General features: G+C 42.4%; 1 long non-coding RNA gene across 1 annotated transcript in view; it reads left to right on the plus strand.

Annotated features, from left to right (window-relative positions):
• Nucleotides 1-9,381, plus strand: part of LOC309380452 — a 244,569-nt gene extending 235,188 nt beyond the window's left edge. Inside the window, exon 3 of the long non-coding RNA XR_014172940.1 lies at nt 9,314-9,381. This is a non-coding gene — a long non-coding RNA (uncharacterized lncRNA). The remainder of the gene's footprint in view (nt 1-9,313) is intronic.
• Nucleotides 9,382-12,796: the final 3,415 nt, after the last annotated feature.

Here is a 12,796-nt window from a genome sequence, read left to right on the forward strand (position 1 = left end):
GGTAACAGTGTTCAATATTCAGCAGGTAGCACCAATAAAGCCAACTTAACTTTGGGCTGATCAGCTTCATGTTTTATCACCTTTATTACATTATATAAAATGTTAACAACTGTTGATAGTAATCTGATCTATTTATACTTCTGGACAAATTTAGTCCTTTCTTTTTTTTTTACACTAGCTATATGTTGCCATGTTCAAATGCCAAGCATGGTTTCTTCACTTTTCATAGCTTCATAGACAGTTTGGCAAATGCAGCTTCTAGACTATATCATGGTGATAATTGCTACTTGGGCTAAGATACTCTCTTTGCTAAAGCCTTCTTGAAACGCAAGAAGCTTCTCTTCTGGAAACCCTAGGACTTTGACATCAGATCCAATAAAATACTCTCAGGCTGCTGTCTAATTGTGTGAAAAAAGCCCCCAAATCCTTAATGGTATGCTGAAGACAATTCCACTTAAAAATGTTTTAATCAACAACAATCATAGTAGTAGCTTGAATCCAGAGAGTCCTTTCAATGAAGGGGAGAGGCTAAGATGCACCGACAATGCACAGAAGGAAGAATAGGGAGGCAATTTTCTGATTTCCACCTTTCAGCTCACATCTCTGCCTTCCATACTGTTCTAGAGCATGGGTAGGCAATCTAAGGCTCGGGGGCCGGATCCAACCCAATCGCCTTCTAAATCCAGCGTGAGGACGATCTGGGAATCAGCAAGTTTTTAAATGAGCAGAATGTGCCCTTTTATTTAAAATACATCTCTGGGTTATTTGTGGGGCCTGCCTGGTGTTTTGACATGAGTAGAATGTGTGTGTCAGGGAACTGCCATCAGCTCAGAGGTGAGAGATGGAAGGGCAGTTGTGTTATAGGGAGCCTCCGAAAATCTTGTGAAGCAGTTCCTCTTCCGGGAGGAGGAAAGCCAGTTGAGAAGAGGTGCAGGAACCAGGTGATGCTAGGGAGAGCCTCAGCACTGAGCGGGAGCAAACTGGAGAGGCGGAAAGTACACCCTTGCCAGCGCCCATTCTGCGCAGTAGACTTCGGCACAGGGAGGGGTGGAAAAGGCTAGGGGTGACGTGACTTTTATGCTGGGGGAGGTACAAAAACCGACCACTCCCAGATTCTGCTAGCGATTGAGCCAGACATGAACTTACGACGCTCTTCACTGTAAATAGTTTGCACCAAGAATAAAGCCTGAAAAAGAGAGGTGGGAGTCTTGCCTGTTTACTCTCGAGCAACCACACCAGCATCTGACAATGTGCTTTTATTTAAAATGTATCTCTGGGTTATTTGTGGGGCCTGCCTGATGTTTTGACATGAGCAGAATGTGTGCTTTTATTTAAAATACATCTCTGGGTTATTTGTGGGGCATAGGAATTCGTTTATCCCCCCCCAAAAAATATAATCCGGCCCCCCACTAGGTCTCAGGGACAGTGAACCGACCCCCTGCTGAAAACGTTTGCTGACCCCTGTTCTAGAGAGTAGCTTTTTAGGAAGCACGAGGAGGAAGAGGAATCTGCAAAAAAAAAAAAAAAAATGCCACCTTCTTCCATTGGGGATGTCACCTAATTGGAGTTCTGCTTATAGGAGACTGGATCCCTGCCAATAAATGAATAAGTGCCCATACTGCATCGTCAGCATACTTGACATTTTACAAAAAAGCATAAAATAAACGTAGAATAATTAGAAGCAAAATATTTTGTAATCTCTAATAGTCTACAGTTTGATAAAATATTGAGTTTTATGCTTCTAAGGCATACATATACAGTCTCAGATAATTGCACAGAAGGCAAATACTTAACTTTTAAGTTCAATTGTGAGAAATGCTCCTTCTAAATAAGTAGAGAAAATGAAATCATTCCACATCTGAAGACCAGTCAATTACAATAAATAGTGTATGAATGCCTCTCTTGTGCTTTCTATGCGATACACATACCAAAGCAAAACTGTTGAATTGTTGTAATTTGCATGGGGGAATTATAAATGAGACATATAAATATTCTTTTGAAATGCAGGTTATGTTTATTTTAGAAGTAACAGTGATCAATGGTGATCTCCTGAATGCAAATTTCCTTCAAGGATAATTGAGAATTTATACTCTAGGCTGCAAAGAGGAGGCAGCAAAGGGCCTGTTTCATTTCCTCAAGAGTTTTTGGGACTAGGTTTGAATCATCCTTCTGTGGCTAAATCTGGTGCAGGGGGAGGGAGAGAATTTTGTCACGGCCAAGGCTTCAATCCTTAGCCTACATACATACTTTTTCAGTAAATATGTTGTATTAATTTCCATTCATAAAACAATTTACAAACGAAAACAAAAATGGCACCACAATATTTTAAATGAATCAGAAATGTGCACAATTTGATATCTTTCAGCACTGTTGCTAAAGATTTATAATCAGCTCTGTTGCAATGTGTCTTCATTGGAAATTGAAAATGAAGGTTCAGAAATGAAACATTGGGCTTACACTAGCAAGTGCTTTATTAGCTTCTGTGCAAGCCAGAAAAGGATTCTACGTTAGAAGGAAATCTACAGGATTAGCAAGGCCTATGCTTTCTTCAAATGTATGCAGCAGCTTTTCCAGGCACGCCTGAAAGTCAATCCCATCCACCCCCAAAATCCATACAACCTCCCTGAGATCTTATGATGGGCGCTATATAAATCAAATAAGTAAGTAAGTTCTGAGTTAACATGGCTAGTCAGACTGGAAGTCCCGATGAGACTTTACTATTTAATTGTGCAGTTTCATTTCATTTATTTCAAGACCTGGAAGACCTGCTCCCTGCCTTGCAAGCCTTTTTCCACCTGGACTGGGAGAACAGGACCTGACTGACTCCAGCTACAAAAGCTGAAGAGGCCAGAAACCTGCTTGGCCAGGGGTAGGCAATCTAAGGCCCATGAGCCACAAGCGGTCCATGGGGGTCGTTTAATCAGCCCACGAGCCACCCCCAAACCGAGCCGCTTGCTCGGCAAGTCCCCGCCTGCTGTGCTAAACTGGCACAGCGTGACACAGGGACTTGCTTCCACGGTGCCGGAAATCGTGTCTGCGCAGACGCCAGAAATCGCGGGTGCGCACACTCATACACACATACACACAATCTGGCCCATGGAGGGAGTTCAACACAAGTAGAACCTTCCACACTCCTGCAGGCTACAGATGCACTGATTACTATGGGCCTACTTTATATTCACGTAACATTGACAGTTTGCCAGGTGGTCTTAGGTTTCCTGCTGATAGTCAGCCAAACTTCGGAAATGTTAGTATTAAGAAAGTGCATTAGATTTGATAGCATTCAATTTCACTGCCTGAAGAAGTCAACACTGCACTGCATTCGCTTATTAAGAGAATACATTCAACCGATGTGATTTGGGTGCATGAAATATTTTAGGCTTAATGTAATATTGGAGGAGTTTGATTGCTTTTCTTCAGCCACCACCAAAGTATATGGATACTAGAAACATTATATTACTTCAAACGAACCCTTACCTGCACCATTCCATCAACTAGGAATTTTATTACTTTTTTAAAAAATTCATAATCTGTTTCTGTAGCAATCACTAGCTTACCTATGTTTGTTTTCATTGCCACTGTTGCATATTGGATGGAAAGCTTTAAGGATTTTTCAGCAATAATGCCCAAATCTCTTTCTTGGTGAAGAGACCTAGCCATTTTTTCATGTTGCTGATAACTGTTACTTAAATAAATAAAAATCCACAGAATTATTCCTTACATAATTACGGGCCTTGCATCTGCCATGTACAGTGGTACCTCGGCTTACATATGCTTCAGGTTACATACGCTTCAGGTTACAGACGCCACTAACCCAGAAGTACTGTATTCCCCTAAAAAGTAAGGGGAAATGTGCGTCTTATGGAGCGAATGCAGGCTCCATGGCTTCAGCGAAAGCAACGCGAAGCCAGGAGAGCGAGAGGGATCGGTGCGCACTGATCCCTCTTGCTCTCCTGGCTTCGCTTTCCTGGAGAGGAGCTACACAGCTTTCCCTCTCTGCGCAGCACTCCTTCAGTAAAGTGGGAGGAGAAATGGAAGGGGCTCCGCTTCTCCTGTTGCTTCGCTGAAGGGGTGCTGCGCACAGAGGGAGAGAATATTTTTTTCCTTTGTTCTCCTCCTCTAAAACTAGGTGCGTCTTATCGTCAGGTGCATCTTATAGAGCAAAAAATACGGTAGTACCTCGGGTTAAGAACTTTGCTTCAGGATGAGAACAGAAATTGTGCAGCTTGGCGGCAGCAGGAGGCCCCATTAGCTAAAGTGGTGCTTCAGGTTAAGAACAGTTTCAGGTTAAGAACGGACCTCTGGAACGAATTAAGTACTTAACCCAAGGTACCACTGTACAAAGAAACCCTTTGAATTTGAAGACACTGACTATGGTTCAATAATTCTGACATCCTCCAAACAGTTATTATCCCAAGGACACATAACAGTTACATAACGATGTCTTGTATTCCCTATGCTGGCCCACTGAGTTACTAATACATCATCATCATTCATCAGAACCATAGATCAGGAACCTTGGAGGTCATCCAGTGCAGGATCTGCAATGGAGGAACGCAATGGCAGCATCTGCTGACACCTGGCCAACCAGCTTTTACTTAAATACCTCCAGCAAAGAAGAGTCTGCCACATTCTGAAAGGCTGGCCCATTAGGGCCTACAGGACACTGCCCCACCAACCTCAATCAGCCCCTACTTGCCTGCCTTCTTTCCTTACAACCTGTCCAGTGGGTGGCACCGCCTGTCAACCTCTTCCCCTTCCTCAATTCTCAGTGTCACCCCTTACAGAACTCAGCAGCGATGACACTGGGTATAAATCCACAGGTGGCATTCAACTAGGTTTTACTCAGAGGAAACACACTGGAATCAATGAACACGTCTAAGTTAGGTCCATTCATTTCAATGGTTCTGCTCTGAGTAAAATATTGCTGCATACCGCCCTAGGCTTAGTTGGCTCTGCCTGTCGTTGGCTCCATTTCCATTTGCTGTTCGGACTCCTTCCAGTTTCCATCTGCTGTTCGGACACCTTCCAGTGGGCATCAGCCACCGCTGGGAGTCTTTTCCCAGTAACTCTTACCAGTGGCAAAGCTGGGGGCAGAGAGCAGGCAGGGGCGTGGCTGGTGCGCGGCCTGGGGGTGTTGCGTGTGGCCTGCGGGAGCGTGACACTGCCCACAGTGGGGATACACAGCGTGTATCGGGGCAGCTGTGATGGTACCCCCCTCCCCAGTGGTGTTGGGGGTGGTGCGCTCCCCCCGCCCCTTCCTTCCTCCACCAGTTATTCTTCCTCCACCAGTGATTCTGTTGTGATGTTTCTCCTAATCTGGTTCCCTGCAACCTCCACCCACTGGTTCTAGTCCTGCTCTCTGGAGCAAGACAGAGCAATGTCTCTCTTCTCCAGGCTAAACCTACCCAGCATCATCAAACCATTCCAGACCCCCTCATCATCCTGGTCACCATCTTTTGGCTATAACAGGCATGAACTTGTTTATATAAATGGCCATTGTTCATTTTGACAATGAATATACCCATTTCTCTCTTGTGTTTTGTGCCTCAACGTATCCAAACAATTTTGCTGAAATCCCACATTTGAGTGGCGCAAATCAAAGCTGTGTAACGCGTATCATTGATAGACTTCCGTGCTGGTGTAGCTTAAGATAGTGCAGGGTTAAGACATGAATTCTATAGATAGGATAGATACAGTTATATACTAATTACAGAAAAGCAGCCCAGATGGCTGCCAAGCTATAAGCTTGCCTCTGTGTATGTCACCTCAGCAGGATGTTTTAAGGGCCAGAACTATGCAAGAGCGGCTGTTTAAAATATGGAGCCACTCACCAGATAGGTTATACATTTTCTCTGTCTCTACATGGGTGCAAGTGAACTAAAGGAGGGAAGAAGATTCAGAGTGTCATGGGGCAAAATAATCCATGATTTGACCTCATATGGAGCAATTTAAAACCGCCTCTGTAGAAGACTCACAGTGGACACACTAGACCAAAGTCACCAACTAGAATCTAGAACTACTACATTTCCTGTTTTGATTCATTGTACCACAGCATATCAAGGTGGCTTGGCTTATGTCTTAGCAGTAAGGTAGAACACAGGCTGCTCCAAAATGCCACGTGCAAGGTGTATGCAACCCACCATACACACCTACATTCTACATTCAGACGTTCTACGTTCTACATTCTACATTCAGACACTACTTTAGTCCAATTTTTCCAATGTTTCATTACCTGATCATCTTTGCATTTTACACGATCTTTTCACACAATGTAAAAGCCACTTCTGGAAATCTAATGGAAGCTTAGTGCTCATTTCCATATTAATTGCTTCCGGGGGGGGAGCAGTTTTCAACCCTGTTAACCTGGGAAATTGTGGGACAAAATTTGAGATGGTGGTATTTCAGCATACAGTTCTTTCCCCCACTGTTGTCATAGGTGAATCATGGGAGAACAGAATCACACATGTGCATGGAGGATGAAGACACTTCCAACGATGTGTCTTCACCCGTGTGAATGAAATTTAGTACAACATGGTGGTATATCAATCAAAAAGCTAGAGTTCCCTAACGCAAGAGGTACTGCAGCATGAAAGGAACATTAGAAACAGTGACAGAAGTACTAGCATTACAACCAGGGAAACAAATGCAGTAATCTCCATGTCTGAATACAATCATTGTCTTAAGTGCTGTACATCATAGCTAAGATACTGCTGCCCATTTTTTCCTTTTTGTTGTTAGCTACTATCAACACCATATTTCTTCCATAGGGTAAAGGGTTTTCTACCTTCAGTGAGCACCAAAAACACCTCTGCAACACTCCTACCCAAGTTTCTGTGCCATTAGTAAATCAAATGGAATACAAGAAGGCAATGGGCAAATGTTCCATTTGTATATGTTGGCAATTCCTCATGAAACATAATCAAGCATTAATTTACACAACTAAAATCTAGCACTTGTTGCACAGATAGTGTTCTGCCTCTAGTTACAGGAGGTAGCCGTGTTGGTCTGCCGTAGTCGAAACAAAATAAAAAAATTCCTTCCAGTAGCACCTTAGAGACCAAATAAGTTTTTTATTGGTATGAGCTTCCGTGTGCATGCACACAGGTATCTGAAGAAGTGTGCATGCACACGAAAGCTCATACCAATAACAGACTTAGTTGGTCTCTATGGTGCTACTGGAAGGATTTTTTTTATTTTGTTCTGCCTCTGTGTTTCAAAGAGTGTCGTTTTTAATATTTTAATTGAAAGACCCCATCCTAAATCATATTAACAGGAAACCAAGTCCCATTGATTCCAGTGCAACTCCCCACCCCACCCCAGATTATTCATGATTAGAACCACAGGCAAATAAATGAGTACATTACAACAGTCTGCCCAACAAAAAGCTACAGGCATCTCTCAGCAAGATGTCAGACGGAACTGATAAGAACAGCCAAACTTGCCTTGATCTGTTAAAAAGAACAATTTGAAAATGCTTGTTTTCAAAGCAGGTGACATTATCTAGTAATGCTGTATTACCATGCCTTGATTTTTATGCCAAGTGGCCGTTGGCTGTATAATTCAATGTGTTGGATTATGATGACATGATGCTGTTATTTGGTATTTTATGGTAGTCTTCCAGAGAGGCTGCTGCCCATGGTAGTCAAGGGGACATGACACAGAAGAACTGCATACATGGGCAATATAGGACAATAGAACGAAGAACACCCTAGGAAACCTAAGGCCATTGATTCAACTGCCTTACTTAAAGGGCACCATGAGGGTCCCTCAAAAAAAGAAACATTGCTTGATCTTGCACAGTAACAAAACGAAAACGAAAAAAGCATGGATTAACATAATTTCAGCGATCTTGGATTTGGATTACTGCAAAACCCAGTATATTTTACAGGATGTTACAGCTGAGATGCTTTCTGACTAACTGGATGACACAACAGGTTTAACTCAGCAAACTAGGAAAGATGAAGTTTATTTAGAATGACAGTGAGCAACTGTCATTCTTGTCCAATGATGTACTTCTGTCAAAATTACATTGTCTGCATCCATTTGGACAGCAGGAATAAAGTTGACATGACCTGTTCTGATTAGTACCATGGACAGCAGACCTCTAAAGGGAAGAGGGCCTAGGAGGCTTTCCCTTCCCACAATTGTTTCTCAACCCAGACACATTCCAGAGAGGCTGCACTCCTGTTGCAGAGGCACAGCACACACACACACACACACAATTCAACAAACAATATGTTTGCGCTAGGAAGATGGCATTCTTCCTGCAGAACATGCACTTGAGCAGTGTGATTGCTGTGAGGAATACAGCTGAATGGCTGCCAAAGACTCTTGCTGAATATTCCTTGCGACATTAAAGACAACAAGGTGCAAATATATTCATTGACAGCAGTTACACATACCTCCCCTGCATTATTACTGGGGCTATTATTTATAAATAAATAAAAAGGAATACACTGTCATGGCTACTTCCTGTGCCTGAACAACTCACAACAGCAGCTTTTTCAACACCGAGGATTTAGTTTGTTAATGCATAGAGCATGATCTAGCCAAAGCAGAAGCTTTTATTTTTATTTTTTTTAATAATTTTTATTCATTTTCCAAACAATTTTATACAGTCAACAAATAATTTTACACTCATTCTTCAATTTTTGACTTCCCTCAGTTTCTCTGTCAATCTTTCGTAAAATTTCTATTTGTTAACGCATTTCTAAACATAATATTGCCTTTCCGAACTCCTTTTCCTCTTACCTCTTTTTTGCAGTATTTCCTACTATCTCACAGAGTCTCTTCAAAACCAACAAGCATTGTCTGTACATCACATATGTTTTTCAGATATTCTGTAAATTTCCCCCAGTCCTCGATAAACTTTTGGTCTTTCTGATATCGAATCTTCCCAGTGAATTTGTCCAATTCTGCATATTCAGTCAATTTCCTTTTCCATTCTTCATGGAATGCAAAGCAGAAGCTTTTAAGTCACATTGATTTCAATGGCAGAAAGCTGGGTACATGCTACATTTGGCCCCATTGGCTTTTAATTGTTTGACTTTGGCTGGACTATGAACTTGTTCTTTTTAGCAGCATGCCCATAAATAAATGGTCCATTAACCAAATACCTTTCTCCTCTCCTCTTCCAAGAGTACCCAAAGAGGTGTGCCAACTTCTCAAGGTGGTTAAATAATAATAATAATACAGTGGTACCTCGGGTTACATACGCTTCAGGTTACAGACTCCGCTAACCCAGAAATAGTGCTTCAGGTTAAGAACTTTGCTTCAGGATGAGAACAGAAATTGTGCTCCGGCAGTGCAGCAGCAGCAGGAGGCCCCATTAGCTAAAGTGGTGCTTCAGGTTAAGAACAGTTTCAGGTTAAGTACGGACCTCCGGAATGAATTAAATACTTAACCCAAGGTACCACTGTAATAATAACAACAACTAAGTTGTACCCCAACACTGCAGGGACGTGGGTGGCGCTGTGGGTTAAACCACAGAGCCAAGGACTTGCTGATCAGAAGGTCAGCGGTTCGAATCCCTGCGATGGGGTGAGCTCCCTTTGCTCAGTCCCTGCTCCTGCCTACCTAGCAGTTCAAAAGCACATCAAAGTGCAAGTAGATAAATAGGTACCACTCCAGCGGGAAGGTAAATGGCATTTCCATGCGCTGCTCTGGTTCGCCAGAAGCGGCTTAGTCATGCTGGCCACATGACCCGGAAGCTGTACACCGGCTCCCTCAGCCAATAAAGCGAAATGAGCGCCGCATCCCCAGAGTCAGTTATGACTTTACCTTTACCCTTTACCTTTACCTTTTACCCCAACACTGCCACTTTATCTGACTGCTAGCTGGTCCTAGTTCTTCCACTACCACCCTAAATATATATCTTTACATATTTATTTGGAAATATGTGCTGAATTAGTGCTGACTCAAATATATCCCATGTTTATGTGTTTTGTTTACTGTTTAAAGGAGAAAGAGCAGCACCATTAAGCCCACTGCATAAGGATGTTCTTCCTGAAACCCAAATTACACCAGTACGTTCCTCGTGATATATCACACAGTGAGATGTTAAAGGAACATACTGAATATGTGGGAAGTCTCAAAACCTGGATGCACTAAACACAGGTCTCCATATTGCTCATCATCTGGTGGCTTCTTTCTTAAGAAAAGACTGAGAATAGTGATATTGTGTGAGCTTCTGAAATGTCCTCGACACCAAAAAGATGACAGCCAAATCATTAGGATTAGCTATTCTGCACCTGCCATCCCACAACTGCAGGAGGAATTAATGTGATTTAAAGCAATGTTAAAGATTCCAAACTTAATCAAAGGAGCCATCAGGTGCTTAATCCCAAGGGTCAAATCGCAAATGTCTCAAGGAGTCTCTAATTAGAGCTAGCTGGGCAGCCAAGTACTAGTTGGATATGACAGCTCACCAATCACATCTCCATTTTTCCTAACCATGTTGCTCTTCGGGAATCAAAACAGGAAGCATCACACTACTCACAGCATGTCTGCACCATGATAAAAATTCACACCATGACTGCTGTTTCAAATCCTCTGTGTAACAATCTGAAACAATATTATGATAGCACAATTGTCTCTTTTTTTCCCCTTCATATTACAGACAATGGTTTAGGTGCAATGAGCTGCTAAGAACCACATTGGGCTTCAGCTAACCCTGTGGCTTTCTGAATTTGGAATTTTAAAAACTTTTCTGCCTTCGATAACCACCCCTCTGCCATCTCCCCCTCCCAGCAATACAATGACCCTGGCTTTAAAAAGCACAAACATTAGCAGAAGGGTGCAAATCAGATGCACGTTTCAACAGAAGGAATGGACCTTTCTTTTCATGCACTGCTAGCACAATTTAGAATGGTATGTGTGTGTTCCTCCCTTTCACTACCATGTAATTATTTCAGCTGTTTCATATACTGAGCAACTGTTTTTCCTTTCCTGAAGTACTTTAGCCACCATTCAAGATCTTTCCACCACTCAAGACGTTCCTGGCAAGAATGCAGGACTGGGCCTTGTTATTGGTGGTGCCTAAGCTCCACGAAGTGCAAGTAGATAAATAGGTACCGCTCCAGCTGGAAGGTAAAAGGCGTTTCCGTGAGCTGCTCTGGTTTTGCCAGAAGCGGCTTAGTCATGCTGGCCACATGACCCGGAAACTGTATGCCAGCTCCCTCGGCCAGTAAAGCGAGATGAGCGCCGCAACCCCAGAGTCGGCCACGACTGGACCTAACAGTCAGGGTTTCCCTTTACCTTTACCTAGGCTGAGAGACCAGTCTTCTCAACCTTGGGTCCTCAGATGTTGTTGCATTAAAACTGCCATCACTCCTAGCCAGCATGGCCAGTGGTCAATAGAGTTGCCACATGTCCAGAATACCGCAGTCGGAAGCAGTCTCCGGGCGAAAATCGGCAAAATGTCTGGGAAATCTGGATATATGGCAACCCATGTTGGTTCAACAACGTTTGTGTCCAGATTTTCACCCTAGTGGTCAGGGATGGTGGGAGTTGTAGTTCAAGAACATCTGGGGACCCCCATCCAACTCACAATTCCCCATTCCCCCTCTTTCCCCCTTTTCTTCCTAACCTAACATTGTATGTAACACTAATGTCTCACAACAAATGAAACTGATCTGTAGAAAATGCAGCTTGAGAAAAAGAGGCAATGCACATATTTTTGTAAACTAAGAAATCTTTAATAAAAATATATTTTTTAGAAAACAGATCTGGGCACCCAAAGTTGAGAAAGGCTGCTCTAGGCAATCTTCATAGGGAGACTTGTCTAACCTTTCTGCTGCCAAGCTTTAGAGAAAAATTGTTTTCTTTGGATGTGCTTTTTATGCTGTCTCATCCTCCCAGTTTCATTCTATGATGCTGCTGTTTTAGCTGAGTTAGCCATTTGTTTTTGAATTGGGTTCATCAACATTTCAAACTGGTTTTTTTCAAAGTTGTTTCATCTCATTATGAGTCATTTTTGGAACTTCATATGGGGTGAAAAGTAGCACCTAACATACACACACACATACACACACACACACACACACACACACACACAGACACCTTAAATATAATACATGTATCTGCCACCAGGCGTGGAACTCATAACTTCATAGCCAATGAATTATTCTTCTATTGTGACATCAATAGAAGTTCACAATCTTTCCTAAAATCTACTATATATGGGCATTTCACAGCGAGCTCTTGTTCTTTGTTCTTAACTTTGTGTGGCAGATTACTTAAGAGTGTAAGCTGGTGGCAAGTATGAGCTAGTATAGAGAATGACTAAGAGACCAAGTTCCAAATCAAGAAGCCGCAGGTTGGAACATCAGCTTCACCGTGAACTCATCAAGTAGCCTTTGGCAAGTCACTCTTCCCTCACCCTCAGTCTGCCCTTCCCACAATCTGCAATCTGAGAGAGGTCAGTAGTATTATCCCCAAAAAGGTTGCTGTAAAGATTACAAGATAAGGAACATGAAGCACTTTGGAACACTGTAAAAATGTGCTAAATGTTATTAAATCCTTGGTTCAAATATCTCCTCAACCATGAGCTTACCGAGTGGCCTTCAAGGCACATCACAACCTATCTCAGGATCAGAACCTACTTCCCCCATTTGTAGGATAGAAATCATTAGTTTGTTGTACTGATTTACTAAGGCAAAGTGAGAAACATGAGCACACTTAATAGCAGTATAAAGTGCTATATATTATTAGTTGGACCATTATCAAAAAATTATCTGTATTATTTTTTTTTCATAACACGATAAATAGCTAGGGTTTAAAATTTGAAGCTTTT

This window comes from Podarcis melisellensis, assembly GCF_964234715.1.
Source record: "Podarcis melisellensis genome assembly, chromosome: 1".
In the NCBI taxonomy this organism is placed as follows: Eukaryota; Metazoa; Chordata; class Lepidosauria; order Squamata; family Lacertidae; genus Podarcis; species Podarcis melisellensis.